Genomic DNA, 27,288 nt, shown 5'->3' on the forward strand with positions numbered 1-27,288 from the left:
TGATGTTGGACTAAAAATTAAGATTGGGTTATTGAATTTTGTACCATAATTCGGGTTTGGACAAAATACCGACACTTGTGGACATTGGACTATGAACTATTAATAGATGGGGGTATTGTCTAATCGAATGACAACTCGTTGGAATATGCCGAACCTATCTTCAAATTAGTTAATCTAATCATTATTAAATGATTATGAATGTTCTATTTAGTGACATTTATACGACATCTGTTACGATCATTTAATTAATTATTCGGGTTGGGTAATTGATTATTAATTCTGATCAAGTGGATAAATTAATATTCATAGCTCATTAAAACAGGGGTGGATTACATTCAAGGATAATTGGTGTAATTTTTAACAAAGTAATAAAACCTTGGATTACACATAGTCGATAACCTGGTGTAATCATTAAACAAAGTATTAAAACCTTGTTACAGTTCGAATCCCTAATTAGTTGGAATATTTGACTTCGCGAATAAGGTTAATTTGACGAGCATTTTATAATTATGACCGATGGACTATTATGGACAAAACCAAATAGGTATCAAATAATCCAGGACAAAGGACAATTAACCCAGGGTAATAAATTAAAATCAAAACGTCAAACATCATGATTACAGAAGTTTAAATAAGCATAATACTTTTATTTCATATTTCATCGTACCTTTATTTACTGTCATTTTAATTACTGCAATCTACTTTATCGCAATTTAAATTCTATCATTTATATTATCGTCATTTATCTTTACGCTTTATTTAAAATCGACAAACCGGTCATTAAACAGTAAAAACCCCCTTTTATAATAATATTACTATATATAATTATATATATTTTATATAAATATAGTTGTTAAAAATATAGCGTTAAACTCACCTATCTCTCTGTGGAACGAACCAGACTTACTAAAAACTACACTACTCTACGATTATGTACACTGCCTATAAGTGTTGTAGCAAGGTTTAGGCATATCCATCTATATAAATAAATAAAACTTGTATCATATTTTGCCGTATTTCGTAGTAAAATATAATCTATTTCGTACTACACCTCGCACACATCACGTACACGTGTATCAATCTGCAATAAAGATGATGAAACATGACTAGGAACTTAGAAATCAATAGATTTAACTCACACAATGGCGGAATTAGTGAATCAAACCCTCTAGTGAATAGGTTAAGCTTTTTGGGATTAATTTAGTCAAACCACAACTAAATCAAGTGTGATTAGATCAACACCTAGAGCTATTATTCACCATCTGGGTGATTTGGGCTGAGAGAGAATCGGAGGAGCTCACCAGATCTGAGTGTGTGTAACAAATGAGAGGCTTAACCTAAAATGAAGAACATAAGACTTTATATACCCTTGCTGTTGACTCACCCGTACGAGTCATCCATCACACGTACGAGTTGGCTTCATCAGCCGTACGGGTGATCACTCACTCGTGTCTTCTCATTTAGGTTATAATTGTGACTTGGCTCAGCATCAACCGTGCGTATGAGCCTATCAGCCGTATGAGTGAGGCTTCATGTGATGCCCCGAAAATTTTTGACTTATTTAAACCAATTCTCTATACGGTTTATTATTTTAACACGCTAAACAAAGTCTGTTAGATTGAGTCTCAAAATTTTAGAACTGTTTCATATATACAATTACCTTTGATTACTCTCGACGATTCATGAACAATTATATGTATGTATATATATATGTACAAGTAAAAACGACTTTCCTACAGTAAAACCCTATTTGCTACAGTAAAAATTACTTTGCTACAGTAAAACACAATTTGCTACAGTAAAACACTATTTGCTACAGTGAAACCGTATTTTGCTACAGTGCTACAGTGAAAGAACAATACAAACATTGGAAGACATGTTACGGGCATGCGTGATTGACTTTGGAACCAGTTGGGATCGACACTTACCGTTGGCAGAATTTTCATACAATAACAGCTATCATACGAGCATCAACGCAGCGCCATTTGAAGCACTTTATGGTAGAAAGTGCAGATCTCCTATCTGTTGGAGTGAAGTAGGAGAAAGACAACTTACTGGACCAGAAATTATTCATGAAACCACCGAAAAGATCATTCAAATACAACAGCGATTGAAAACGGCCATGAGTCGCCAAAAGAGTTATGCTGATGTAAGAAGAAAACCGCTAGAATTTCAAGTGGGCGACAAAGTCATGTTGAAAGTGTCACCCTGGAAAGGCGTTGTACGATTCGGTAAACGAGGAAAGCTAAGTCCTAGGTACGTAGGACCCTTTGAAATCACCGAAAGAATTGGAACAGTTGCTTATCGATTAAAGCTACCGCAAGAACTTAGTAGTGTTCACAACACATTTCACGTGTCAAATTTGAAGAAATGTTTAGCTGAAGAAGATGTCGTAATTCCTCTTGACGAAATACGAATCAATGATAAACTCCATTTTATCGAAGAACCTGTTGAAATCATGGACCGTGAGGTCAAACAATTAAAACAAAGCAAAATACCGATAGTTAGGGTTCGTTGGAACGCAAGACGAGGACCCGAGTTTACTTGGGAACGTGAAGATCAGATGAAGCAAAAGTATCCACATTTGTTCACTGATATCGCTCATGAAACAGGTACTACTCAAAATTTCGGGACGAAATTTTCTTTAAGGGGGAGGTACTGTGATGACCCGAAAATTTTTGACTTATTTAAACCAATTCTCTATACGGTTTATTATTTTAACACGCTAAACAAAGTCTGTTAGATTGAGTCTCAAAATTTTAGAACTGTTTCATATATACAATTACCTTTGATTACTCTCGACGATTCATGAACAATTATATGTATGTATATATATATGTACAAGTAAAAACGACTTTCCTACAGTAAAACCCTATTTGCTACAGTAAAAATTACTTTGCTACAGTAAAACACAATTTGCTACAGTAAAACACTATTTGCTACAGTGAAACCGTATTTTGCTACAGTGCTACAGTGAAAACGAGTTTGCTACAGTGATTTGCTACAGTAAAACACTATTTGCTACAGTAAACACTATTTGCTACAGTACACTATTTGCTACAGTACACTATTTGATGTCGACGAACTAGCGAACAAAAACGGAAAAGGCGGCCATGCGATCGCATGGCAAAAACACTGAAAACTCATGCGATCGCATGAGCTACAGTAAATCGAAAAGTAATATAAATACGCAGTTCGTTCGACGAATTTTTTTCACTTTTATCTCTCAATATTTATATTTATATTAAAATTTTAATTTTAAATTTAAGTTTAATAATAATAAGGTATATACGAGGGTGTTTTTAATTCGGGTTTCAAACCGCTTTAAGCTAAGGAAATATTGGGTATTATTCGGGGTATTGTTCTTGAATCCAAGGCCAACCATACAGTCGTCTACCATCATTACGTCTACGCAATTTGCCTACAATATTGAATCGCAATATTGAACTGTGAGTTATAGATCCCTTTTTAAATACTTTAAATATTTTTGGGCTGAGAATACATGCAATTTATTTTAAACGCGATAAGACACAAGTACATACTAAATTCTACACTGAGTTAAACCGAAAATCCCTTAGCTTTGGTAACTAGTAGCTGCCAGTACATAGGATATGGACTGGTGGGCGCGAATAATTGTATATGGATCCATAGGGCTTGACATCCCCGTCCGAGCTAGAGCGCTAGCCTTTTAACAGACGTATGTTATTTGAGTTTAAGACACGTTGGTTTGCGTGTATTAAAACGAATGGGGTAATTATCACTATAGCGTTAAGTTTAGTTACCAGAGTGCTCTGTTACGTAGAATCTATTGATAAACTTTTGATGAAATCTTGTGGTCTATCTTTATATATGTTTATGACTCGAGCAATTAAACCTATAACTCACCAACATTCGTGTTGACTTTTTAGCATGTTTTATTCTCAGGTCCTTAGAATGCTTCCGCTGTGATGTGCTTGTTGCCTGCATGGAGTCTCTCATGCTTTGTACAAAGTTTATTGCATTCAAAATAAAACTGCGTTGTGTAATAAATAATTGGACTGTGATGTCAACCTGTAAATTAAAGACTTATGTATTCTGGGGTTTTGCTTATACCTAAGCACTCGCCCACATGTTTATAACTTTCTATGTTTAGAAAGTCACTTATTTTAATGAATGCAATATTTTATCAAAACGTATCATATAGAGGTCAAAACCTCACTGTGGAATCAATGATTAACGTGCCGCGTCAATAGCGATTTTGACGGGTCGTTACAGTTGGTATCCGAGCTTGAGGTCATAGGGAACCAGAAATTACATTATTGTGTTTAACTGGTAATTGTTAGGATGCATTAGTGTGTCTGGACTATGACCATATCTGTTTTTCCTGATTTTTGCTTATTATTTGGTCAAAAACATTATATGTGATATATTTATATGCTAACGTAATTGTTGTTTCAATTATGTGATAGATGACTTCCTCTAATCCTATCATTTTGTACGACTCGGAATCGGACACTGAATCTATTCTATCCACAACTGAAAAGGGCGTTCCAATACCTATTAAAGAAGAAATTGTGTTAGCCGGGGAATCTCAACTCCCGGTAAACCCAGAGGAGGTTCCAGCTCCACCCAGCTTTAGTTTTCCAGAGCCACAGTATCGTTGGCATGGACCCATGATCCCTGGAGTAAAAGAGGATCGTCCATTTCTAAACAAATATGGACATTGGTCCAGATATACCGCCGACGGGCGGGTTGTGCCGATTACGCCTGGCAGATTTCGGTTCATGACCACCGGTACATATTCTTGCAGTTCGTCATCATATTCTCCTACACATGACTCAGACAGTTCGTCATCAGACGAGATCAGTAAGGAGGAGGATTTCGCTAATGAAATAAAAGAGATCACTAAGGAGAAATTCCAACTTGCAATAGATAATAAAAACAACCACAATAATAAAATGTCCTTAGTTATTAAAAAAGAACAGGACCATTCGATCCGTAACCACCCTTATTGTATTAAACCCACTGAGGTAACGGGTACCTCAAAACCCCAACTAAAAATAAAATACACTGCCAGAATGTCTGTCGGACCATGTGCACACAAACAATTGGCAGAGAGAACCAAATAGGAAGAAGTTTCTGATAGTTCTGAATGAACGACCTCGCAACCATAAATCTTCCATGCGCTATTTTATTGCTTATGTGTGCTACTCTATCTTGTTATGTAAAATAAGCATATGTAAAATATCAGTATTGTATGGTATTATTTTGGTTTATTAATAATAAATGCATGGAATGATTATTTGTATTATTACTACTTCTTATTATTATTAATACATAATAATGTAGTAACTCGCTATAATTTTTCATAGTGGAATATTATTAGGATTTTAGTAGTTAATTCCTGGTACTAGCTATTATGTATGAACTTAACGGGTAGGTAATACCCTAGAAATAATTATAAAATGCTAATAAGAAGAAAAGGCTTTTATAATAATCGGTTCATATTATTAATATGCTACGATTAACTATTGACAACTCATTTTACCTATAATATTCTATATGATTAAATTATATCTGTTGTGTTTATTGAAGAAACATGTCTCAAATGTCGGATGCTGAGTTTGAGCAACTAGTAGAGAAACGTGTGAATGAAAGAATTGCTGCAACCGAAGCAGCAAAAGCAACAGCTGAAGCAGCAGCCGTAAACACAAGTTCACGAAACGGATGCTCATACAAAACTTTTCAAGGATGCAAACCACAGACGTTTAGTGGAACTGAGGGACCAGTCGGTATAACCCGATGGTTTGAAAAGATGGAGTCCGTTTTCAAAATCAGTAATTGTGCGAACGGAGACAAGTCAAAGTATGCTTCGTGCACGTTGCAAGATGGTGCACTTACTTGGTGGAACAATTATGCTAAAGCAGAAGGAATAGATACGGCATATGATATCTCTTGGGAAGAACTGAAAAAGATGCTAATAGAGGAGTACTGTCCTCGAAACGAGATCAGAAAAATGGAATCTGAGTTACGTAATCTGAAGGTTATCGGCGCGAATCTCAATAACTATGAAAAGCGTTTCATGGAACTAGCCTTGTTGTGTCCCGAATTGGTGCCAAATGAGAAACGAAAGATAGAAATGTATATTGACGGTTTATCGATCAATATCAAAGGAAATGTTACATCGTCCAAACCAAATACGATGCAGGAAGCCATGACAATGGCACACCAACTCATGGACCAGATCACAGAGAGTTCGATTAAGACACCAATTACCGAAGTCAAGACAACTGAAGGAAAGAGGAAATGGGAAGACTATAAGGGCAAAAGTACTCACCTGAAGAAACAAGAAACTTTTAAAGGTAAACAAGATGGGGCAACTGCAAGTCCAAACTATAAGGGACCTCATCCGTTCTGCAAAAGGTGTTACACACATCATGCAGGCTATTGCCAAGTGGTCTGTGATAAGTGCAACAAGAAAGGACATGTGGCGAAAGATTGTTATGCCACCGTTTCTGAAGTAAAGACAAAATTGACCGATGTCAAGAAATGTTTTGGATGCGGGAAGTCTGGTCACTTTATAAATCAATGCCCTGATAAGGAGAAGAACAAAGAACCCGCACGTGGGAGGGCATTTAATGTTAGTACCAGTGAAGCACGTGAGGATCCTAATCTTGTCACGGGTACGTTTACCATTAATAATCAACTAGCTTCTATTATGTTTGATACGGGTGCTGATAGAAGTTATATGTGTAAAGACTTTAGTTCTAAACTAAAATGTGCATCATTACCTCTAGACGATAAATATACTATAGAATTAGCTAATGGTAAACTGATAAAAGCCGATAAAATTTGCCATGGTTGCGAAATGAATCTCGCTGGTGAAACCTTCAAAATCGATTTGATACCCGTAGAATTAGGAAGTTTTGACGTAATTGTTGGCATGGACTGGATGTCCAAAACAAAAGCGGAAGTTGTTTGCGCTGAGAAAGCAATTCGCATCCCTCGTAAGGATGAAATGTCATTAATGATTTATGGGGAGAAGAGCAACTCAAAGCTGAACTTTATCAGCTGTATGAAGGCCCAGAAACTTATAAGAAAAGGTTGTTATGCTATTCTGGCACACATAAAGAAGATCGATACTGAAGAAAGAAGCATTAATGATATGCCGGTTGTAAGAGAATATCCCGGAGTATTTCCAGAAGAATTACCGGGGCTACCTCCACACAGATGTGTAGAATTCCAGATTGATCTCATACCAGGAGCCGCACCTGTAGCCCGATCCCCATATAGACTTGCACCTTCAGAAATGCAAGAATTACAAGACCAGTTGCAAGAATTATCGGACCGTGGATTTATTCGTCCTAGTTTTTCACCTTGGGGTGCTCCTATTCTGTTCGTCAAGAAGAAGGATGGATCTATGAGAATGTGCATAGATTACCGAGAATTAAACAAATTAACGATCAAGAATCGGTACCCATTACCGAGGATTGATGATTTGTTTGATCAATTGCAAGGATCAAGTGTTTATTCTAAGATTGATCTACGCTCCGGATATCATCAGCTGAGAGTGAAGGAAGAAGATGTTCCTAAAACCGCGTTCAGAACCCGTTACGGTCACTATGAGTTTCTAGTCATGCCTTTTGGATTAACTAATGCTCCAGCAGTATTCATGGATCTAATGAATCGCATCTGTAGACCGTATTTAGACAAATTTGTCATTGTTTTTATCGACGACATATTGATTTACTCGAAGAACAAGGAAGAACATGAGCAACACTTAAGACTGGTACTGGAGATACTCAAGAAAGAAGAATTGTACGCAAAATTTTCGAAGTGTGATTTCTGGTTACAAGAAGTACAATTTTTGGGCCATGTTGTCAGTAAACATGGAATTAAAGTTGACCCCGCCAAGATCGAAGCCATTAGTAAATGGGAAACCCCGAAGACTCCAACACAAATTCGCCAATTCTTAGGTCTTGCTGGTTACTACCGAAGATTCATTCAAGATTTCTCTAGAATCGCCAAACCCTTAACTGCATTGACTCAAAAGGGAAAGAAGTATGATTGGTCCACAGAACAGGAATCCTCATTCCGGTTATTAAAGAAGAAGTTAACGTCTGCACCCATTTTGTCATTACCGGAAGGAAATGATGATTTCGTGATCTATTGTGATGCTTCACGCCAAGGTTTAGGATGTGTATTAATGCAACGCACAAAAGTTATCGCATATGCCTCACGACAACTAAAAATTCATGAAAAGAACTATACGACGCACGATTTGGAACTTGGAGCAGTAGTTTTTGCACTCAAAATATGGAGACACTATCTATATGGCACCAAGTGTACAGTGTACACCGACCATAAGAGTCTTCAGCATATTTTTGATCAAAAACAACTCAATATGAGGCAACGTCGCTGGGTAGAGTTGTTAAACGATTACGATTGTGAAATCCGTTACCACCCCGGAAAAGCTAATGTTGTAGCTGATGCCCTAAGTCGAAAAGAAAGAGTAAAACCTCTTAGGGTCCGAGCTTTGAATATTACAATTCGTACTGATCTCACAAAGCAAATTCAAGCAGCACAGTTAGAGGCTTTAAAAGAAGAAAACGAAAAAGGCGAAATAAGCAAAGGGTTAGAAAAACAACTTGAAGAAAAAGCCGATGGAACCCTGTATTTTGCTGGTAGGATATGGGTACCAAAACATGGTAACCTAAGGCAACTAGTACTGGATGAAGCACACGAAACGAGGTACTCAATTCACCCAGGAAACGGAAAAATGTACCACGATCTCAAGAAGTTTTATTGGTGGCCTAATATGAAAACAGAAATTGCTACTTATGTAAGCAAATGTTTAACGTGTGCAAAGGTCAAAGCTGAGCACCAAAAGCCGTCAGGATTACTGCAACAACCAAAAATTCCGCAGTGGAAATGGGAAAGAATAACCATGGATTTCATTACAAAATTGCCAAGGACTGCAAGTAGTCATGATACTATTTGGGTGATAGTTGATCGTCTAACTAAATCAGCTCACTTCCTACCAATAAAGGAGACAGACAGTATGGAGAAATTAGCACGCCTATATTTGAAGGAAGTAGTTTCCAGGCATGGTGTACCCATCTCCATCATATCTGATCGCGACACCCGATTCACATCACGTTTTTGGCAATCATTACAAAAAGCATTGGGAACTCGATTAGATATGAGCACCGCTTATCACCCACAGACAGATGGTCAAAGTGAAAGAACAATACAAACATTGGAAGACATGTTACGGGCATGCGTGATTGACTTTGGAACCAGTTGGGATCGACACTTACCGTTGGCAGAATTTTCATACAATAACAGCTATCATACGAGCATCAACGCAGCGCCATTTGAAGCACTTTATGGTAGAAAGTGCAGATCTCCTATCTGTTGGAGTGAAGTAGGAGAAAGACAACTTACTGGACTAGAAATTATTCATGAAACCACCGAAAAGATCATTCAAATACAACAGCGATTGAAAACGGCCATGAGTCGCCAAAAGAGTTATGCTGATGTAAGAAGAAAACCGCTAGAATTTCAAGTGGGCGACAAAGTCATGTTGAAAGTGTCACCCTGGAAAGGCGTTGTACGATTCGGTAAACGAGGAAAGCTAAGTCCTAGGTACGTAGGACCCTTTGAAATCACCGAAAGAATTGGAACAGTTGCTTATCGATTAAAGCTACCGCAAGAACTTAGTAGTGTTCACAACACATTTCACGTGTCAAATTTGAAGAAATGTTTAGCTGAAGAAGATGTCGTAATTCCTCTTGACGAAATACGAATCAATGATAAACTCCATTTTATCGAAGAACCTGTTGAAATCATGGACCGTGAGGTCAAACAATTAAAACAAAGCAAAATACCGATAGTTAGGGTTCGTTGGAACGCAAGACGAGGACCCGAGTTTACTTGGGAACGTGAAGATCAGATGAAGCAAAAGTATCCACATTTGTTCACTGATATCGCTCATGAAACAGGTACTACTCAAAATTTCGGGACGAAATTTTCTTTAAGGGGGAGGTACTGTGATGACCCGAAAATTTTTGACTTATTTAAACCAATTCTCTATACGGTTTATTATTTTAACACGCTAAACAAAGTCTGTTAGATTGAGTCTCAAAATTTTAGAACTGTTTCATATATACAATTACCTTTGATTACTCTCGACGATTCATGAACAATTATATGTATGTATATATATATGTACAAGTAAAAACGACTTTCCTACAGTAAAACCCTATTTGCTACAGTAAAAATTACTTTGCTACAGTAAAACACAATTTGCTACAGTAAAACACTATTTGCTACAGTGAAACCGTATTTTGCTACAGTGCTACAGTGAAAACGAGTTTGCTACAGTGATTTGCTACAGTAAAACACTATTTGCTACAGTAAAACACTATTTGCTACAGTAAACACTATTTGCTACAGTACACTATTTGCTACAGTACACTATTTGATGTCGACAAACTAGCGAACAAAAACGGAAAAGGCGGCCATGCGATCGCATGGCAAAAACACTGAAAACTCATGCGATCGCATGAGCTACAGTAAATCGAAAAGTAATATAAATACGCAGTTCGTTCGACGAATTTTTTTCACTTTTATCTCTCAATATTTATATTTATATTAAAATTTTAATTTTAAATTTAAGTTTAATAATAATAAGGTATATACGAGGGTGTTTTTAATTCGGGTTTCAAACCGATTTAAGCTAAGGAAATATTGGGTATTATTCGGGGTATTGTTCTTGAATCCAAGGCCAACCATACAGTCGTCTACCATCATTACGTCTACGCAATTTGCCTACAATATTGAATCGCAATATTGAACTGTGAGTTATAGATCCCTTTTTAAATACTTTAAATATTTTTGGGCTGAGAATACATGCAATTTATTTTAAACGCGATAAGACACAAGTACATACTAAATTCTACACTGAGTTAAACCGAAAATCCCTTAGCTTTGGTAACTAGTAGCTGCCAGTACATAGGATATGGACTGGTGGGCGCGAATAATTGTATATGGATCCATAGGGCTTAACATCCCCGTCCGAGCTAGAGCGCTAGCCTTTTAACGGACGTATGTTATTTGAGTTTAAGACACGTTGGTTTGCGTGTATTAAAACGAATGGGGTAATTATCACTATAGCGTTAAGTTTAGTTACCAGAGTGCTCTGTTACGTAGAATCTATTGATAAACTTTTGATGAAATCTTGTGGTCTATCTTTATATATGTTTATGACTCGAGCAATTAAACCTATAACTCACCAACATTCGTGTTGACTTTTTAGCATGTTTTATTCTCAGGTCCTTAGAATGCTTCCGCTGTGATGTGCTTGTTGCCTGCATGGAGTCTCTCATGCTTTGTACAAAGTTTATTGCATTCAAAATAAAACTGCGTTGTGTAATAAATAATTGGACTGTGATGTCAACCTGTAAATTAAAGACTTATGTATTCTGGGGTTTTGCTTATACCTAAGCACTCGCCCACATGTTTATAACTTTCTATGTTTAGAAAGTCACTTATTTTAATGAATGCAATATTTTATCAAAACGTATCATATAGAGGTCAAAACCTCACTGTGGAATCAATGATTAACGTGCCGCGTCAATAGCGATTTTGACGGGTCGTTACAGTTGGTATCCGAGCTTGAGGTCATAGGGAACCAGAAATTACATTATTGTGTTTAACTGGTAATTGTTAGGATGCATTAGTGTGTCTGGACTATGACCATATCTGTTTTTCCTGATTTTTGCTTATTATTTGGTCAAAAACATTATATGTGATATATTTATATGCTAACGTAATTGTTGTTTCAATTATGTGATAGATGACTTCCTCTAATCCTATCATTTTGTACGACTCGGAATCGGACACTGAATCTATTCTATCCACAACTGAAAAGGGCGTTCCAATACCTATTAAAGAAGAAATTGTGTTAGCCGGGGAATCTCAACTCCCGGTAAACCCAGAGGAGGTTCCAGCTCCACCCAGCTTTAGTTTTCCGGAGCCACAGTATCGTTGGCATGGACCCATGATCCCTGGAGTAAAAGAGGATCGTCCATTTCTAAACAAATATGGACATTGGTCCAGATATACCGCCGACGGGCGGGTTGTGCCGATTACGCCTGGCAGATTTCGGTTCATGACCACCGGTACATATTCTTGCAGTTCGTCATCATATTCTCCTACACATGACTCAGACAGTTCGTCATCAGACGAGATCAGTAAGGAGGAGGATTTCGCTAATGAAATAAAAGAGATCACTAAGGAGAAATTCCAACTTGCAATAGATAATAAAAACAACCACAATAATAAAATGTCCTTAGTTATTAAAAAAGAACAGGACCATTCGATCCGTAACCACCCTTATTGTATTAAACCCACTGAGGTAACGGGTACCTCAAAACCCCAACTAAAAATAAAATACACTGCCAGAATGTCTGTCGGACCATGTGCACACAAACAATTGGCAGAGAGAACCAAATAGGAAGAAGTTTCTGATAGTTCTGAATGAACGACCTCGCAACCATAAATCTTCCATGCGCTATTTTATTGCTTATGTGTGCTACTCTATCTTGTTATGTAAAATAAGCATATGTAAAATATCAGTATTGTATGGTATTATTTTGGTTTATTAATAATAAATGCATGGAATGATTATTTGTATTATTACTACTTCTTATTATTATTAATACATAATAATGTAGTAACTCGCTATAATTTTTCATAGTGGAATATTATTAGGATTTTAGTAGTTAATTCCTGGTACTAGCTATTATGTATGAACTTAACGGGTAGGTAATACCCTAGAAATAATTATAAAATGCTAATAAGAAGAAAAGGCTTTTATAATAATCGGTTCATATTATTAATATGCTACGATTAACTATTGACAACTCATTTTACCTATAATATTCTATATGATTAAATTATATCTGTTGTGTTTATTGAAGAAACATGTCTCAAATGTCGGATGCTGAGTTTGAGCAACTAGTAGAGAAACGTGTGAATGAAAGAATTGCTGCAACCGAAGCAGCAAAAGCAACAGCTGAAGCAGCAGCCAAAGCAGCAGCCGTAAACACAAGTTCACGAAACGGATGCTCATACAAAACTTTTCAAGGATGCAAACCACAGACGTTTAGTGGAACTGAGGGACCAGTCGGTCTAACCCGATGGTTTGAAAAGATGGAGTCCGTTTTCAAAATCAGTAATTGTGCGAACGGAGACAAGTCAAAGTATGCTTCGTGCACGTTGCAAGATGGTGCACTTACTTGGTGGAACAATTATGCTAAAGCAGAAGGAATAGATACGGCATATGATATCTCTTGGGAAGAACTGAAAAAGATGCTAATAGAGGAGTACTGTCCTCGAAACGAGATCAGAAAAATGGAATCTGAGTTACGTAATCTGAAGGTTATCGGCGCGAATCTCAATAACTATGAAAAGCGTTTCATGGAACTAGCCTTGTTGTGTCCCGAATTGGTGCCAAATGAGAAACGAAAGATAGAAATGTATATTGACGGTTTATCGATCAATATCAAAGGAAATGTTACATCGTCCAAACCAAATACGATGCAGGAAGCCATGACAATGGCACACCAACTCATGGACCAGATCACAGAGAGTTCGATTAAGACACCAATTACCGAAGTCAAGACAACTGAAGGAAAGAGGAAATGGGAAGACTATAAGGGCAAAAGTACTCACCTGAAGAAACAAGAAACTTTTAAAGGTAAACAAGATGGGGCAACTGCAAGTCTAAACTATAAGGGACCTCATCCGTTCTGCAAAAGGTGTTACACACATCATGCAGGTTATTGCCAAGTGGTCTGTGATAAGTGCAACAAGAAAGGACATGTGGCGAAAGATTGTTATGCCACCGTTTCTGAAGTAAAGACAAAATTGACCGATGTCAAGAAATGTTTTGGATGCGGGAAGTCTGGTCACTTTATAAATCAATGCCCTGATAAGGAGAAGAACAAAGAACCCGCACGTGGGAGGGCATTTAATGTTAGTACCAGTGAAGCACGTGAGGATCCTAATCTTGTCACGGGTACGTTTACCATTAATAATCAACTAGCTTCTATTATGTTTGATACGGGTGCTGATAGAAGTTATATGTGTAAAGACTTTAGTTCTAAACTAAAATGTGCATCATTACCTCTAGACGATAAATATACTATAGAATTAGCTAATGGTAAACTGATAAAAGCCGATAAAATTTGCCATGGTTGCGAAATGAATCTCGCTGGTGAAACCTTCAAAATCGATTTGATACCCGTAGAATTAGGAAGTTTTGACGTAATTGTTGGCATGGACTGGATGTCCAAAACAAAAGCGGAAGTTGTTTGCGCTGAGAAAGCAATTCGCATCCCTCGTAAGGATGAAATGTCATTAATGATTTATGGGGAGAAGAGCAACTCAAAGCTGAACTTTATCAGCTGTATGAAGGCCCAGAAACTTATAAGAAAAGGTTGTTATGCTATTCTGGCACACATAAAGAAGATCGATACTGAAGAAAGAAGCATTAATGATATGCCGGTTGTAAGAGAATATCCCGGAGTATTTCCAGAAGAATTACCGGGGCTACCTCCACACATATGTGTAGAATTCCAGATTGATCTCATACCAGGAGCCGCACCTGTAGCCCGATCCCCATATAGACTTGCACCTTCAGAAATGCAAGAATTACAAGACCAGTTGCAAGAATTATCGGACCGTGGATTTATTCGTCCTAGTTTTTCACCTTGGGGTGCTCCTATTCTGTTCGTCAAGAAGAAGGATGGATCTATGAGAATGTGCATAGATTACCGAGAATTAAACAAATTAACGATCAAGAATCGGTACCCATTACCGAGGATTGATGATTTGTTTGATCAATTGCAAGGATCAAGTGTTTATTCTAAGATTGATCTACGCTCCGGATATCATCAGCTGAGAGTGAAGGAAGAAGATGTTCCTAAAACCGCGTTCAGAACCCGTTACGGTCACTATGAGTTTCTAGTCATGCCTTTTGGATTAACTAATGCTCCAGCAGTATTCATGGATCTAATGAATCGCATCTGTAGACCGTATTTAGACAAATTTGTCATTGTTTTTATCGACGACATATTGATTTACTCGAAGAACAAGGAAGAACATGAGCAACACTTAAGACTGGTACTGGAGATACTCAAGAAAGAAGAATTGTACGCAAAATTTTCGAAGTGTGATTTCTGGTTACAAGAAGTACAATTTTTGGGCCATGTTGTCAGTAAACATGGAATTAAAGTTGACCCCGCCAAGATCGAAGCCATTAGTAAATGGGAAACCCCGAAGACTCCAACACAAATTCGCCAATTCTTAGGTCTTGCTGGTTACTACCGAAGATTCATTCAAGATTTCTCTAGAATCGCCAAACCCTTAACTGCATTGACTCAAAAGGGAAAGAAGTATGATTGGTCCACAGAACAGGAATCCTCATTCCGGTTATTAAAGAAGAAGTTAACGTCTGCACCCATTTTGTCATTACCGGAAGGAAATGATGATTTCGTGATCTATTGTGATGCTTCACGCCAAGGTTTAGGATGTGTATTAATGCAACGCACAAAAGTTATCGCATATGCCTCACGACAACTAAAAATTCATGAAAAGAACTATACGACGCACGATTTGGAACTTGGAGCAGTAGTTTTTGCACTCAAAATATGGAGACACTATCTATATGGCATCAAGTGTACAGTGTACACCGACCATAAGAGTCTTCAGCATATTTTTGATCAAAAACAACTCAATATGAGGCAACGTCGCTGGGTAGAGTTGTTAAACGATTACGATTGTGAAATCCGTTACCACCCCGGAAAAGCTAATGTTGTAGCTGATGCCCTAAGTCGAAAAGAAAGAGTAAAACCTCTTAGGGTCCGAGCTTTGAATATTACAATTCGTACTGATCTCACAAAGCAAATTCAAGCAGCACAGTTAGAGGCTTTAAAAGAAGAAAACGAAAAAGGCGAAATAAGCAAAGGGTTAGAAAAACAACTTGAAGAAAAAGCCGATGGAACCCTGTATTTTGCTGGTAGGATATGGGTACCAAAACATGGTAACCTAAGGCAACTAGTACTGGATGAAGCACACAAAACGAGGTACTCAATTCACCCAGGAAACGGAAAAATGTACCACGATCTCAAGAAGTTTTATTGGTGGCCTAATATGAAAACAGAAATTGCTACTTATGTAAGCAAATGTTTAACGTGTGCAAAGGTCAAAGCTGAGCACCAAAAGCCGTCAGGATTACTGCAACAACCAGAAATTCCGCAGTGGAAATGGGAAAGAATAACCATGGATTTCATTACAAAATTGCCAAGGACTGCAAGTAGTCATGATACTATTTGGGTGATAGTTGATCGTCTAACTAAATCAGCTCACTTCCTACCAATAAAGGAGACAGACAGTATGGAGAAATTAGCACGCCTATATTTGAAGGAAGTAGTTTCCAGGCATGGTGTACCCATCTCCATCATATCTGATCGCGACACCCGATTCACATCACGTTTTTGGCAATCATTACAAAAAGCATTGGGAACTCGATTAGATATGAGCACCGCTTATCACCCACAGACACATGGTCAAAGTGAAAGAACAATACAAACATTGGAAGACATGTTACGGGCATGCGTGATTGACTTTGGAACCAGTTGGGATCGACACTTACCGTTGGCAGAATTTTCATACAATAACAGCTATCATACGAGCATCAACGCAGCGCCATTTGAAGCACTTTATGGTAGAAAGTGCAGATCTCCTATCTGTTGGAGTGAAGTAGGAGAAAGACAACTTACTGGACTAGAAATTATTCATGAAACCACCGAAAAGATCATTCAAATACAACAGCGATTGAAAACGGCCATGAGTCGCCAAAAGAGTTATGCTGATGTAAGAAGAAAACCGCTAGAATTTCAAGTGGGCGACAAAGTCATGTTGAAAGTGTCACCCTGGAAAGGCGTTGTACGATTCGGTAAACGAGGAAAGCTAAGTCCTAGGTACGTAGGACCCTTTGAAATCACCGAAAGAATTGGAACAGTTGCTTATCGATTAAAGCTACCGCAAGAACTTAGTAGTGTTCACAACACATTTCACGTGTCAAATTTGAAGAAATGTTTAGCTGAAGAAGATGTCGTAATTCCTCTTGACGAAATACGAATCAATGATAAACTCCATTTTATCGAAGAACCTGTTGAAATCATGGACCGTGAGGTCAAACAATTAAAACAAAGCAAAATACCGATAGTTAGGGTTCGTTGGAACGCAAGACGAGGACCCGAGTTTACTTGGGAACTTGAAGATCAGATGAAGCAAAAGTATCCACATTTGTTCACTGATATCGCTCATGAAACAGGTACTACTCAAAATTTCGGGACGAAATTTTCTTTAAGGGGGAGGTACTGTGATGACCCGAAAATTTTTGACTTATTTAAACCAATTCTCTATACGGTTTATTATTTTAACACGCTAAACAAAGTCTGTTAGATTGAGTCTCAAAATTTTAGAACTGTTTCATATATACAATTACCTTTGATTACTCTCGACGATTCATGAACAATTATATGTATGTATATATATATGTACAAGTAAAAACGACTTTCCTACAGTAAAACCCTATTTGCTACAGTAAAAATTACTTTGCTACAGTAAAACACAATTTGCTACAGTAAAACACTATTTGCTACAGTGAAACCGTATTTTGCTACAGTGCTACAGTGATTTGCTACAGTAAAACACTATTTGCTACAGTAAAACACTATTTGCTACAGTAAAACACTATTTGCTACAGTACACTATTTGCTACAGTACACTATTTGATGTCGACGAACTAGCGAACAAAAACGGAAAAGGCGGCCATGCGATCGTATGGCAAAAACACTGAAAACTCATGCGATCGCATGAGCTACAGTAAATCGAAAAGTAATATAAATACGCAGTTCGTTCGACGAATTTTTTTCACTTTTATCTCTCAATATTTATATTTATATTAAAATTTTAATTTTAAATTTAAGTTTAATAATAATAAGGTATATACGAGGGTGTTTTTAATTCGGGTTTCAAACCGCTTTAAGCTAAGGAAATATTGGGTATTATTCGGGGTATTGTTCTTGAATCCAAGGCCAACCATACAGTCGTCTACCATCATTACGTCTACGCAATTTGCCTACAATATTGAATCGCAATATTGAACTGTGAGTTATAGATCCCTTTTTAAATACTTTAAATATTTTTGGGCTGAGAATACATGCAATTTATTTTAAACGCGATAAGACACAAGTACATACTAAATTCTACACTGAGTTAAACCGAAAATCCCTTAGCTTTGGTAACTAGTAGCTGCCAGTACATAGGATATGGACTGGTGGGCGCGAATAATTGTATATGGATCCATAGGGCTTGACATCCCCGTCCGAGCTAGAGCGCTAGCCTTTTAACGGACGTATGTTATTTGAGTTTAAGACACGTTGGTTTGCGTGTATTAAAACGAATGGGGTAATTATCACTATAGCGTTAAGTTTAGTTACCAGAGTGCTCTGTTACGTAGAATCTATTGATAAACTTTTGATGAAATCTTGTGGTCTATCTTTATATATGTTTATGACTCGAGCAATTAAACCTATAACTCACCAACATTCGTGTTGACTTTTTAGCATGTTTTATTCTCAGGTCCTTAGAATGCTTCCGCTGTGATGTGCTTGTTGCCTGCATGGAGTCTCTCATGCTTTGTACAAAGTTTATTGCATTCAAAATAAAACTGCGTTGTGTAATAAATAATTGGACTGTGATGTCAACCTGTAAATTAAAGACTTATGTATTATGGGGTTTTGCTTATACCTAAGCACTCGCCCACATGTTTATAACTTTCTATGTTTAGAAAGTCACTTATTTTAATGAATGCAATATTTTATCAAAACGTATCATATAGAGGTCAAAACCTCACTGTGGAATCAATGATTAACGTGCCGCGTCAATAGCGATTTTGACGGGTCGTTACACTTCACTCGTACGTCTGTCTAAGTCTAACATAGTTAAACATCCAAATCTCATTCCTGCAGTTCCTGTAACTATATACAAGCACAGATAGGATAATAACGAGCGATCATGGTGGCCTGTAAACTATTGTACCTACAATGGACGTGGGTAGATGTCTAGGGACTTGCTTAAAATGCATCAACAACTTCCCCTATCACCTAGAACATCTATTACAATTAAGTAAACGTCCATAAACCATGCAAGTTCATAAACACAAACAGTTTAGTAAAGTTATTACAGATCCATATTCTCTCTCTCGCATAAACAAACATCAAAAACTAAAAACAAACGAGCAACACAGTAACCGACATAGATCAGCTGGCTTGAACTTGGTTTGAGCTTTAAGCATCACTGTTTCTGTTGAGGTATGCATAGTAGACATCGATCACACGTTGATATCTCATAGCTTCCTCTTTTCGATCATCTCTAAAAGTAATGTGATGGCGGTGAAGAGTTTCCACATCAAATCTCAATAAGTTCCTCAGCCACATAGGATCTAGAATCCTCACATTGTCGAACTGTATGCTTCCATCTTCCTTCTGAATCGCAGTCAAGATCACTGCTTCTTCCGACAACTCATCATAGAACCACCATCTGAAGTTCTTACGGATATCCTTGGGTAATGGCATCAAGGGAGATTGTTTCATATACTTAGCTGGACAGAACTTAACAACACGGATAGGCCCTCCCTTAGAATTTTTCTTTGTCGGGTGTATGGAAAACCTAGCGGCTGTTGACTTAAAGATGTCCCATTTCCCTGTCTTATACTCATATCTGAGTTTTCTTTGAAACCACCTAGAAAGGTCACAATCTTCAGCGTTCAACATCTTCAGCTTCGCAAGTTGCATGATCTCGAAGTACGGTAGAGTTTTGAAGTGACTTGGATGTACCATATAATCTACTCCACCTTCCCTCTTGATCGCAAAACAATTGATCTCCTTAAAATAGCCCCAACTCAAAATTTTACCCTTAGAGTACTTCTTGGTTCTTTTACCTTTCTCATAGAAACTAACAAACTTCGGCTCGAGTTCTGGCTTATCTACTTGATCAGGGTTAACAACGTTCTGTCTCAACCAACTTTGACGAATCTCGTCCTCTACAACATTTCTGTTTACTTTAACCCTATCACATTTGAACCATTCATTAATCTCATTCCATGTCTCGGCTTTAGCTTGTTAGGCTCGGAGTTTCTTATCTTTCAATTCAGTTTCTTTTCTTTCTTTCTCAACGAGCAATTTCTCATGTCAGATCTTCTTGTTCCTTTCTAACATAACATCCACTTCTTTCACTTGTTCTTTGTATACCTTCCTCGCCTTTTCTAACTCAATTAAGTTATTTCTTTTCTCTTCACAGCTCAGATTGAAGAAGTCACTTAAGGTGTTGAGTGACGAATGCGAGTATGGCTCAAGCGAAGGCATAACAATCTCAACTTCTTCGTCTTCTTCTTCTTCTTCATCATCAGATTCTGTCACAAATTCGTCCTCGGACTCAATAATCACATCCTCTTTCAAACTATCTTTTCCAACAAAATCTTCACTCTTCTCATCTTCGAACAGATCAAAATCACTTAAGTTGATATTTTGGATTGATTCGGGAGGGATACTTGACAATGACTCTTCTTGTGGAGCCTTGTTTTCAGCTTCAACTGACTCTACATTCTCCGTATCGTTTTCACTATCGTATGCCAGAGCAGCAAGCTGTTCCATCAGAAACTCACTTGGTGGAACGTCCCCCTTGTTAGGACCCCGAAGTTGTATAGTGTTAATGTGAAATAAGCTTTAAATGAAGGTTCCTTAGAAGAGGGCTATATAAGGAACCTAAGTAGTCCTAATTAGATAGCCATTGCATTGTAATCGAGTTCTAGAAGCTGTGGAATGTAATTTTACCAATTCTCTCTAATATCGAGTCTAATTCTTACATACTGAATCTCTCTTTATCTTATCATTTCTCTCAATCTCAACATGATCTGATCTATCATTTAGTATCAGTACTTACAGGATGTGATTCTACATCACTATATCGATCCAGAGATTGTAGATTACAGAATCTGAATACTCTCAGTATTTTGAATCACATTCGGTATTATCGAATTTGATAATCTGACGTTCAGATTCTTGTGATAAGTTCAGCGAAGGTGCATTAGGTCTTTTAGAAAGAGTTTCGATCATCATTACAGCTTTTTAACTTCAATTATGGAGAATCAAGTTGATTTTTAGAGTTTGTGGCTAAAACTCTCGGTATTGCTTAATTCAAGCTTGATTCTGGATTTTTGTGAAGATTTAAGGATTCAGTTGTGTTCGTGAGGTGTTAAATCACATTTCTGATGGTTCAATTTCTTCAATTCATCAAGTTTTGAAGATTTGATCAACACTCGGTATCGTAACTGTCATACCGAGTCTGCTTCATTACTTAAATTCATCTTAAGTATTGCAGATTGTGGTGTGATTGTGATTCTATCATATTCGGTTTGATTATACGCAGCTAATTGGTGTGGTTTCAGAAAGGATTCTGTCATATTTCTAAGTTTTAAACTTAGACTCGGTATTGTCAACTGCTACAGTTGACATTCGGTATCCTATACTTTCGGTATCTTTGATATTTTGTGTGATACTAACGTGTTTCCTTGTGCAGCAAGGTTACAGAATCTAATAAGGATTGAATTGAGTTTGAACTTGAAATTCATACAGAATCTGACTACAGAATCAAATACAGAATCTGATTTTCTGTATAACTTAATCCATTGTTTTAAGTGGTTACAGGCTACAATTCTTGTGATTACCGAATCTATACTGAATCTGGGTGTGTCTCTTGTATTTCTGATCAGTTTCTTTTACAGAATCTGATATACAGAATATTTACCGAATCTGCTACAGTACCGAATCTGATACAGAATCTGACATTCTGATCAGATTGTTGTGATTTTTCATCTTAGATTTGTGTAATACAGAATCTTTACCGAATCTACCTCATTTTCAAGATGTCTACTCAAGATACTTTGATCATTGGATCAGATTCCCGTCCTCCAGTGTTGTTTGATGGCAAATACACTCAGTGGCTTCACCGTATCACTCAGTACATAGACTATAAGGGTGAGAAAGCAAAGTACATTTGGGCTTCTCTGAGAGATGGTCCAGTTGTTGATTATCATTCGAATACTGGTATGCCAATTCCAGTCTATGAACTTTCTGGTGATAAGCGTGAGAGAGCTCAGGGTGACATAGAGGCAAAGAATATTGTTATGCAAGCTATCCCGTATGAATTGTTTGAAAATGTTGATAGCAACACAACAGCAAAAGATATATGGGATGAGATCAAACGACAGCAAGAAGGTTATGACATGTCAGACGTTACTAAATTGAATAAGGCTCTGGGATTCTATGAAGATTTCAAGCAGGAAACTGATGAACCACTCAAGGATACCTATCGTCATTTCAATGGTGTTCTCAATGAGTTGAAAAGGTGCAAGATCATAAAAGTAAATGCTGAAGTCAACATGAAGTTTCTCAAAAAGCTCAATGCTGATTGGCTTCCTTATGGAACCATTGTTCGATCTACTAAAGAGATTGACAAGTTGACTATTCATGAGCTTGTTGGAGTTCTTATGCATTACCAACCTGAAGTGTCTAAACTTCAAGAAGGAAGGAAAGAGTCTTCTCCGGGCGATCCACTTGCCCTAATTGCCAAAAAGAAGAGCAAATCGTTTACGTCTTCCAAAAGCCTGCCCAAGAAAGTGCTTCTTGAAGAATCAACTGATTTAGAAGATTTGAATCTTTCTGATGTTGATGATTCTCACCTTGAATTAGTCAAGATGGCAGCCATGTTCACAAAAGCCTTGAATAAACACAAGTTTAAAGGCAAATCAAGCAATCAACGCAAAAACTCGTCATCTTCCTCGTACTACAAGAAAGCTGATCAATCTAAACAACAACGTGCTGATGATTCCAAGAAGGAAGATTCAATTTGTTTCAATTGTGGCAAAGCTGGTCATTACTCTCGTGAGTGCAAGATGCCTAAGAAGAAGGACGCAGCTTACTACAAGAAGAAAATGTTGATGGCTAAGATTATGGAAACTGGGGGAGAGCTAAAACTGGTTGATGATACTTGGTTTAACTGGACTGACGATTCAGATTCAGAGGTGGAACATGCAAATGTTTGCAAGGTGACAAAGCTCATCAAAGCTAAGGAAGCAATGGAGAATTCTGACTCAACATCCGATGATGATGAGGTACAATCAACTGAAATCTCACCTGATTTTATAAAAATGCAAAATGACTTGATGAAGAATCTGGTCTCAATGTCAAAAGATGTCATCCGATTAAAGTTGAAAGTACTGATTATCGTTTAAAATCGGAACGACTTGCAGAAAAAGTTCAATTTTTAGAAAAAGATCTTTCTGATTTGAAAAACCAACATGAACCCACACTTTCAAAACTAAACAAGAAAATCGTTCAATTGGAAAACACCATAACTGAAAAGAACACTGAAATTTCTTTATTGTCAAAAGAATCTTTTCAAATGAAAGCACAACTTGCTCGATATGAGGAAAAACTCTATCGAACAGAGCAATCCAAAGCTATCATGGATATGGAACTTTCAAAACAAACGATTTTTATGAATAGACCAAAAAAGATTCATGGTGAAAAGTGGGGGTTGGGTTATGAAGATCCAAAAATTTTGGAAGATGCTTCCAAAAAGATTCCAGGATTATATCATTCTGATTATTTTCAAGCCGGTTTACCATCGCATTTTGTACATGCTTCTGATGCTGATTTTGATGATATTATTGTAAATCGTAAATCTAGGAAATACCATCAAATTAGCTTCATGTATGAAAAAATCAATGCTAAGATAGGTAAATAGAATCCTGATTTCTTGAAAATTTTTGTTGAAACTGAAAAGAACATGCAAAGTGAAGATTATGTGCCTAAGCGTAGACTGGTTTATATCCCAACACTCATGCTAGAGAAATACATTTTAATGCTTGAGAATGAAGTGTTTAACAAACCTAGTTCTAGCATTACTGCAATAGATGAGGTGTTTGATGAACCAATTTTTGAGGTGAAACCAATTCTACCAACTTTACCTGCATGTCCAGATGATGTTTTCTGTGAAGACCTAGCACATGAACTAACTGTCTTCTTTGAGACAGATTCTCTAGGTCAAAATTCTTTAGATGAAAAAGTAGAACCTCAGGATGAACCGAACATTGAATCTTTGATAGATTTTGAAAGTCAACTTGATCCTTTGCATGATTATTACTTGCATTTGCCTGCTGTATGTAATTTGAATCGTATAGTAGCTCAACTTGAACAGGAGAATATTGACTTGCAACTTAAGTGCCAATCATTAGAACAAATGCTTGCTTTGTGTGATAAATTGCCTTCACTGCCTAAGAAAGAATGTACTTATGCTTTTAAGGAGGGTGAAGTGATAGTTTCTGCTGAAGAATTATGTCTTGAGATTAAAAGCTTAAAACAAAAGATATTTCAAATGAAACCGGCTAACACACTTAAGCAAACGTCTAATGTTGCAACCAATGTGCTTGAATGTACTGGTGGATTACTAAGAAGGGGAAGGGAACAACAACATCTAAGGATGTAAAACCCATTACTATTCTTAAAAATCCTCTACGTTCTCAATTTGGCAATCATGGTTCGAAAGTTGTTTCTACAACTCAGTATATTGTTAAAAAGGTTCATTCTCCAAATGGTTCTGTGTTAACTGAAAAGATTCCTATGATTCCTATGATAAAAACTTCAAAAGCGAGTCTTTTAAAGAAATCAGTTAAGTCCACAACACACACAAGTTCTAAACCTGATTTAAGTGAGTATGATGCAAAAGAACGTACAATCAAATTGGAAATTATGCAAAATCAGTCATCTCATGTGTCAACTGAAAAGTTTGGACGTCTAACTAACAAAGGTGTTTTTCGTGTCACAGGTCATATTCCAAACTTGAATTACAAATCTGTATGGGTTCCTAAGTCCACGACTAAGAAAGTAGCAACCAAACCAAAGCAATCTGCTAGTCGGCCTAGGAAATCATCTCAAGTTTTTCAATTTTCGTCTGTGAACAAAACATCTACTTGGAATAAATTGTGTGCTAAGACTTCTGATAACGATGTAAAGATTGATATTGCGTATGATGCTTCACGTAATGTGGTTTTAAATGATGCTTTATTGTCTAAACTGCATGATGCTTTACGTGATTATTTCATCATTGATCCAAAGTTTGTTGTTAATCCAATGTTTATTGCTGGTACTAACCGAAAAGGACCCAAGAAACTTTGGGTACCTAAACTCTAGGAAATTCACATTTACAGGGTTTCGACGCCTGTGTTTGGTATATCGATTCCGGTTGTTCTCGACACATGACGGGCGATAAATCCTTGCTTGTCAACTTCATTGATAAATTCCTAGGAATGGTTACATTCGGAAACGATGAGATTGCAGCAATAACGGGTTACGGAGATTTTGTGCAAAATGGCATAACAATCAAACGGGTTTCATATGTTGAGGGTTTGGGGTGCAGTTTATTTAGTGTGAGCCAATTCTGCGATGGAGATCTCAAAGTTTTGTTTGAACGTCGACAATGCTCGGTGCAATCCACCGAAGGGAATGATCTTCTTGTTGGTAAACGTTGTGCTTCACTATATACTATTGACCTCAATGATGCACCATCACATGCAACCATGTGTTTGGCCACTCGTTCTACCAAAGAAAATTCATGGTTATGGCATCATCGGATGTCACACCTGAATTACAAGGGTATCATTTGACTAGTCTCTAAAGATTTAGTTGATGGTATTCCAACCTTTCAATATGATAAGCATCTTGTGTGTCCATCATGTGCGATGGGTAAGCTGAAACGGACCAATCATCCGCTTAAGTAAAACCCCAGTACTTCATCGTCTTTGCAATTATTGCATATGGAATTATGTGGACCCATGCGTATTTCTAGCCTCGGTGGCAAGAAACGTGTGCTTGTCATTGTTGATGACTATACCCGGTTTACATGGATTTTTCTTTTGCGAACTAAGTCAGAAACCCCCGCCATTATCATTGAATTCATTAAAAAGATTCAACGCTCTTTTAACAAACATGTTAAGAGCATCAGAACTGATAATGGGACGGAATTTAAGAATGACCCGCTTGATAGTTATTTGAAAGACCAAGGCATTGAACATCAGTTCTCTGCTGCTCGGACCCCCCAACAAAATGGAGTAGTCGAACGACGTAATCGTACGTTGTGTGAAGCAGCACGAACGATGCTTGCCTACTCCAAATTACCTCCAAAAATGTGGGGGGAGGCCATTTCAATTGCATGCTATACCCAAAATCGTTATATTGTAAACAAACGTTTTGATAAAACTCCATATGAGTTATTATATGGTAGACGCCCGAATGTCAAATATTTCCGTGTTTTTGGTTGTATATGCTATGTGCTTAACGATTTTGACAGCCTCGGAAAGTTTGATCCTCATGGCGATCAGGCCATATTTCTTGGTTATTCCTCGAACAAAGTTGCTTATCGTGTTTATCATAAGCGGACAAAGATGATTAAAGAGAGCATTAACGTCAAGTTCGATGAATTTTCAGGAATGGCTTTTGAACAACTCAGTTCAAAACCCGATCCTAACCTGGCTACTACTTCTTCCGCGTAAAACTCAATTTTCTCGAAGAAGGGTGTTCCTACGGTTACATCAGAGGAACTGGATATCTTGTTTGATAGTCTTTATACTCCTTAACGGGATTCAAATGTTCAAGCCGTACCGGTTACACCATCACAGTCAACTACTGTGGAGACTCTTCAAAGTCTTTTTAATGAAGATTCAACACCAATTGATTCACCTGTTGCTTCTTCATTCTCCCTCCAACCTCCTGTTACTGATAATCTTGAACAAGATCAAGATTCATAATTTGATACAACTCCAGCTGTTTCTCCAGATACTCTATTGAATCCATTAGATAATGTTACATCAGATCAAGCAGATCAATGCTCAACGTCAACAACGGTTGATGTTCCGATGGATACAATTGATGTACAACCTCTTCCACACACCCGATGGACTAAAAGTCATCCAATAGATCTTATTATTGGTGACGCATCTGCTCCAGTTTCAACTCGAAGGGCTACTCAGAATATGTGTCTATTCACAGCCTTTCTTAGTAAGATTGAACCAACAACGGTTGCTCAAGCTTTACTAGATCCATACTGGGTAGT

This window comes from Rutidosis leptorrhynchoides, chromosome 2 (genome assembly GCF_046630445.1).
Source record: "Rutidosis leptorrhynchoides isolate AG116_Rl617_1_P2 chromosome 2, CSIRO_AGI_Rlap_v1, whole genome shotgun sequence".
Classification (NCBI taxonomy): Eukaryota; Viridiplantae; Streptophyta; class Magnoliopsida; order Asterales; family Asteraceae; genus Rutidosis; species Rutidosis leptorrhynchoides.